Raw genomic sequence first — 6,877 nt, 5'->3', positions numbered from 1 at the left:
ATTGCTGCTGTCTCCATCGCCACACTCTGCCATGTGCCACTTTCAGGTCTCCTCACACACTGCTGGTGTGTTCAATTTTTTGACATAGGGTGCTGGCAGATTACGGGCCTCCCATAGCTGCTGCCAGGCCCCTAATCTGCCATGGGCCCCTATACCGCCTCCTTATGCTGCTGCGAAGTCCAGAGTCTCTCATGGGTCCCTGTACGGCCTCCCATTGCTGCTGTCTCTATCGCCACACTCTGCCATGTGCCACTTTCAGGTCTCCTCACACACTGCTGGTGTGTTCAATTTTTTGACATAGGGTGCTGGCAGATTACGGGCCTCCCATAGCTGCTGCCAGGCCCCTAATCTGCCATGGGCCCCTATACCGCCTCCTCATGCTGCTGCCAAGTCCAGAGTCTCTCATGGGTCCCTGTACGGCCTCCCATTGCTGCTGTCTCCATCGCCACACTCTGCCATGTGCCACTTTCAGGTCTCCTCACATTGCTGGTGTGTTCCATTTTTTGTCATAGGGTGCTGGCAGATTACGGGCCTCCCATAGCTGCTGCCAGGCCCCTAATCTGCCATGGGCCCCTATACCGCCTCCTCATGCTGCTGCCAGGTCCACAGTGTCTCATGCCATGTGCCACTTTCAGGTCTCCTCACACTGCTGGTGTGTTAAATTTTTTGACATAGGGTGCTGGCAGATTACGGGCCTCCCATAGCTGCTGCCAGGCCCCTAATCTGCCATGGGCCCCTATACCGCCTCCTCATGCTTCTGCCAAGTCCAGAGTCTCTCATGGGTCCCTGTACGGCCTCCCATTGCTGCTGTCTCCATCGCCACACTCTGCCATGTGCCACTTTCAGGTCTCCTCACACTGCTGGTGTGTTCCATTTTTTGTCATAGGGTGCTGGCAGATTACGGACCTCCCATAGCTGCTGCCAGGCCCCTAATCTGCCATGGGCCCCTATACCGCCTCCTCATGCTGCTGCCAAGTCCAGAGTCTCTCATGGGTCCCTGTACGGCCTCCCATTGCTGCTGTCTCCATCGCCACACTCTGCCATGTGCCACTTTCAGGTCTCCTCACACACTGCTGGTGTGTTGAATTTTTTGACATAGGGTGCTGGCAGATTACGGGCCTCCCATAGCTGCTGTCAGGCCCCTAATCTGCCATGGGCCCCTATACCACCTCCTCATGCTGCTGCCAAGTCCAGAGTCTGTCATGGGTCCCTGTACGGCCTCCCATTGCTGCTGTCTCCATCGCCACACTCTGCCATGTGCCACTTTCAGGTCTCCTCACACACTGCTGGTGTGTTGAATTTTTTGACATAGGGTGCTGGCAGATTACGGGCCTCCCATAGCTGCTGCCAGGCCCCTAATCTGCCATGGGCCCCTATACCGCCTCCTCATGCTGCTGCCAGGTCCAGAGTCTCTCATGGGTCCCTGTACGGCCTCCCATTGCTGCTGTCTCCATCGCCACACTCTGCCATGTGCCACTTTCAGGTCTCCTCACACACTGCTGGTGTGTTGAATTTTTTGACATAGGGTGCTGGCAGATTACGGGCCTCCCATAGCTGCTGCCAGGCCCCTAATCTGCCATGGGCCCCTATACCGCCTCCTCATGCTGCTGCCAGGTCCAGAGTCTCTCATGGGTCCCTGTACGGCCTCCCATTGCTGCTGTCTCCATCGCCACACTCTGCCATGTGCCACTTTCAGGTCTCCTCACACACTGCTGGTGTGTTGAATTTTTTGACATAGGGTGCTGGCAGATTACGGGCCTCCCATAGCTGCTGCCAGGCCCCTAATCTGCCATGGGCCCCTATACCGCCTCCTCATGCTGCTGCCAAGTCCAGAGTCTGTCATGGGTCCCTGTACGGCCTCCCATTGCTGCTGTCTCCATCGCCACACTCTGCCATGTGCCACTTTCAGGTCTCCTCACACACTGCTGGTGTGTTGAATTTTTTGACATAGGGTGCTGGCAGATTACGGGCCTCCCATAGCTGCTGCCAGGCCCCTAATCTGCCATGGGCCCCTATACCGCCTCCTCATGCTGCTGCCAAGTCCAGAGTCTGTCATGGGTCCCTGTACGGCCTCCCATTGCTGCTGTCTCCATCGCCACACTCCACCATATGCCACTTTCAGGTCTCTTCACACTGCTGGTGTGTTGAATTTTTTGACATAGGGTGCTGGCAGATTACGGGCCTCCCATAGCTGCTGCCAGGCCCCTAATCTGCCATGGGCCCCTGTACCGCCTCCTCATGCTGCTGCCAGGTCCACAGTGTCTCATGCCATGTGCCACTTTCAGGTCTCCTCACACTGCTGGTGTGTTGAATTTTTTGACATAGGGTGCTGGCAGATTACGGGCCTCCTATAGCTGCTGCCAGGCCCCTAATCTGCCATGGGCCCCTATACCGCCTCCTCATGCTGCTGCCAGGTCCAGAGTCTCTCATGGGTCCCTGTACGGCCTCCCATTGCTGCTGTCTCCATCGCCACACTCTGCCATGTGCCACTTTCAGGTCTCCTCACACACTGCTGGTGTGTTGAATTTTTTGACATAGGGTGCTGGCAGATTACGGGCCTCCCATTGCTGCTGCCAGGCCCGTAATCTGCCATGGGCCCCCGTACCGACTCCTCATGCTGTGACGTTGCAACAAGGTGGAATTCAACCCTACATATGTTAGACCGCCTTTACGAACAGCAAAAGGCCATCACAGATTTCCTGATGTTAAAAGCGGATAAAGGTACTCCCTGTGTAACTTGGATGTCAGCCATTGGCAGCTCATGCGTGACACCTGCGCTTGCTCAGGCCCTTTGAGGAGCCCACGCTATTCGTGAGTCGGCAGGACTATGGGATGAACAACGTCATTCCTCTGTTGCACGTCCTGGAACAAATGCTGTTAATAATGGCTGGTCAGGGTGCGGTAGACGTGGCGCACAGATCTCAACGCCACATGACCCCTGTGGGGGCAGGACAGGAAGAAGAGGAGGAGGTAGAGGAGGACATTGGTGCTCAGGAATTATTGAGTGAAATGGGTGGTTTTTCCACTCAGCGGACAGGAGTGGAGGAGCAGGAGCATCTGGTAGAGGAGGAGGAAGAGGAGACAGAGGACCCAGACGCACCGTGGCAGTATGCTGTGGAGATGGAGGCAGGGAGTCCCTCGCATTCCTTGGCACAAATGGCCCATAGCATGCTCGCTTGCTTGCGTACCGACAGCCGAATAATAACCATCAGACAGAGGGATGACTTTTGGCTGTCCACCTTGTTGGACCCTCGCTACCGTTCCAAAATGGTGGCCTTTTTCACACCTGCTGAGAGGGAGGCCAAAATAACGTACTATAAAAACCACCTATGTAGTCAGCTGGTCTCTGCCTGTCTGCGCCAACGTCCATCCTCAGACACTGTGGGCCCTGTGCGCTCGCGTTACGCTGCCATGGCAGCAGGGGAGGGGTGGGGTGGTAGGAGCAGTGGCAGCTCCACCAGCAGCAGCTGCCTCAGTCTGCAGTCGATGATGAGTAGCTTTCTTCACCAGCGCAGTGAGGAAACTAATAACCAGCCGCAGCAGCAGCAGCAGCAGCAGCAGCTGCAGCAGCATCAGGTGGACCTGGAGCAGGACCTCAAACAACAGGCTTAGGCCTACTTGGACAGCACCCTGCCAACCGAGGTAGACAATCCCCTTGACTACTGGGCAACGAAACTTGACCTTTGGCCCCAACTAGCTGAATTTGCCCTTGAAAGGCTGTCATGCCCGGCCAGTAGCGTGGCATCGGAGCGCGTGTTTAGTGCGGCAGGAGGTATTGCAACTCCGCGGAGGACACGACTGTCCACCCAAAGTGTGGAGAGACTCACGTTTGTGAAAATGAATCAGGCGTGGATTAGTCTGGATTTCAAACCACCAGTTCCTGACACAACTGACTAAATCCGCCATGAATCATGCCCCAAACATGTGCCACTTTCAGGTCTCCTCACACTGCTGGTGTGTTCCATTTTTTGTCATAGGGTGCTGGCAGATTACGGGCCTCCCATAGCTGCTGCCAGGCCCCTAATCTGCCATGGGCCTCTATACCGCCTCCTCATGCTGCTGCCAAGTCCAGAGTCTCTCATGGGTCCCTGTACGGCCTCCCATTGCTGCTGTCTCCATCGCCACACTCTGCCATGTGCCACTTTCAGGTCTCCTCACACTGCTGGTGTGTTGAATTTTTTGACATAGGGTGCTGGCAGATTACGGGCCTCCCATAGCTGCTGCCAGGCCCCTAATCTGCCATGGGCCCCTATACCGCCTCCTCATGCTGCTGCCAAGTCCAGAGTCTGTCATGGGTCCCTGTACGGCCTCCCATTGCTGCTGTCTCCATCGCCACACTCTGCCATGTGCCACTTTCAGGTCTCCTCACACTGCTGGTGTGTTGAATTTTTTGACATAGGGTGCTGGCAGATTACGGGCCTCCCATAGCTGCTGCCAGGCCCCTAATCTGCCATGGGCCCCTATACCGCCTCCTCATGCTGCTGCCAGGTCCAGAGTCTCTCATGGGTCCCTGTACGGCCTCCCATTGCTGCTGTCTCCATCGCCACACTCTGCCATGTGCCACTTTCAGGTCTCCTCACACACTGCTGGTGTGTTCAATTTTTTGTCATAGGGTGCTGGCAGATTACGGGCCTCCTATAGCTGCTGCCAGGCCCCTAATCTGCCATGGGCCCCTATACCGCCTCCTCATGCTGCTGCCAGGTCCAGAGTCTGTCATGGGTCCCTGTACGGCCTCCCATTGCTGCTGTCTCCATCGCCACACTCTGCCATGTGCCACTTTCAGGTCTCCTCACACACTGCTGGTGTGTTCCATTTTTTGTCATAGGGTGCTGGCAGATTACGGGCCTCCCATTGCTGCTGCCAGGCCTGTAATCTGCCATGGGCCCCTATATACCGCCTCCTCATGCTGCTGCCAGGTCCAGAGTCTCTCATGGGTCCCTGTACCGCCTGGTCACGCTGCTGCTGGGTCCACAGTGTGACATGGGTCCCTGTACCGCCTCCCATTGCTCCCACTCTGCCATGTGCCACTTTCAGGTCTCCTCACACTCCTGCTGGTTTCCATTTTGTCATAGGTTGCTGGCAGATTACAGGCCTCCCATAGGTGCTGCCAGGCCCCAAATCTGCCATGGGCCCCCGTACCGCCTCGTCACGCTGCTGCTGGGTCCACAGTGTGACATGGGTCCCTGTACCGCCTCCCATTGCTCCCACTCTGCCATGTGCCACTTTGAGGTCTCCTCACACTCCTGCTGGTTTCCATTTTGTCATAGGTTGCTGTATGGCCTCCCATTGCTGCTGCCTCCACCGCCACACTGTGGCTCCAAACACTGGTTTTGGCCCCGTGACTGGCCAAATGAGTGAAGTGTGCGGTGATTCTAAGATCGACGGCACTCATCTGCATGTCATACTGACTGACAGTATTATTTCTCTTCCCCAGCAGACTCCAAGGGCATTTAAATTAAAGGTACAGTGTTCTGCACTAATATTAAGTCTCTCTGAAGCCTAGAAACACCCTTTTTTAAGTTAAATTCTCAGCGAATATATTCGACTCGAATCGAATATTGTCCACGAATTCGCCGAATCAGTCGAATCGAATTTTTGAATACTTCGCTCATCTCTAATCAATATGACTGGATTCTCTTCCCTTTATAACTGCAGGTTACAGCAGTTTAAGGAGTTGTGGGAGAACAGAGAACCCATCAAACCAAGCGACTCATGCAGGGGTAGCACTACACGGACATACGCAGCTCTAAGTGTAGACATGCGTACAGGGGCGGACTGACCATTTAGACACTCGGGCATTGCCCGGGGTCAGTAGGGGCCCCATGAGATGCCCCTGGTACCTTTCATAGGCTTTTTCCAGTATGGTTTGAGTGTGGGCGAGTACACAGGGGCCCCATGATTTCCTATTGCCCAGGGGCCCCACGAGTTGTCAGTCCGCCCTGCATTCATATGAACGTATGCCCCCTGGATGGAGACTGTCTGCATCCAGGGGTGTATGTCCATACATGTCCATATGTTTACACCAGGGGTGGACTGACAACTCATGGGGCCACCGGGCAATAGGGGATCATGGGGCCCCTGTGTCCTTGCCCAAACTCAAAAAAGCCTATGGAAAAGGTACCAGGGGCATCTCATGGGGCCCCTTACTGACCCCGGGCCCATGGGCAGTGCCCGAGTTTTCAAATGGTCAGTCCGCCCCTGGTTTATGCTCAAAGCTGCACATACACACGTACAGCCATGTACTGTAATTCATTTGTACAGGTGGCTATATGCAACACATATGACTCCTAGGCACTGAAATATTTTACATGATATGCCCCACCTCATATACTGTATGCTATGCCGCACACTGCAATGCAAAGCGGAAAAGTGTGAGCCCACCCTAACAGATAAGTGTTGTTTCTTCTGTATTGCAAAGACAGATCTTCATGTTCAGATTCAAAATCTGGGACATTTTTGCCCTAGGGGACCATCAAAGTAAAAATCATTGTCTGACCTTATTTTAAACAGAGCAGAATGGAATGGCGGCTTTCGGCATAAACCTTTCATGTGAGTTTCCTAAATGACCACCGTTCTATATTCCAGAACAATGTCACCCCAGGTACATCTCTTTACAAGAATTGGAAAATAAGGGAAAATGTTGTGACTGTGCCACCGTGTTCCTGTATGACAAACCACAATGGGGGGGATTGATCTGGAGTGTCAGTGAACTTGCACATTCATCAGATAGGAGAGGGGAGGATGAAGACGGCTTCTTCCTGAATGCTAAGAGAAGATATCCGGCTGGGTGACCTCTGTGTTACTAATGGGGCTCTGATTGCATGGGAACTGTCCTTCAGGAAATGCTTTATCCTGCGGGAATGACCTCTATCCTGTT

This window comes from Staurois parvus, unplaced genomic scaffold, assembly GCF_062004578.1.
Source record: "Staurois parvus isolate SC_StPar_1 unplaced genomic scaffold, SC_StPar_1.0 ptg000187l, whole genome shotgun sequence".
In the NCBI taxonomy this organism is placed as follows: Eukaryota; Metazoa; Chordata; class Amphibia; order Anura; family Ranidae; genus Staurois; species Staurois parvus.
The sequence above is the reverse complement of the archived record's forward strand: the minus strand, read 5'-3'. Positions refer to the sequence as shown.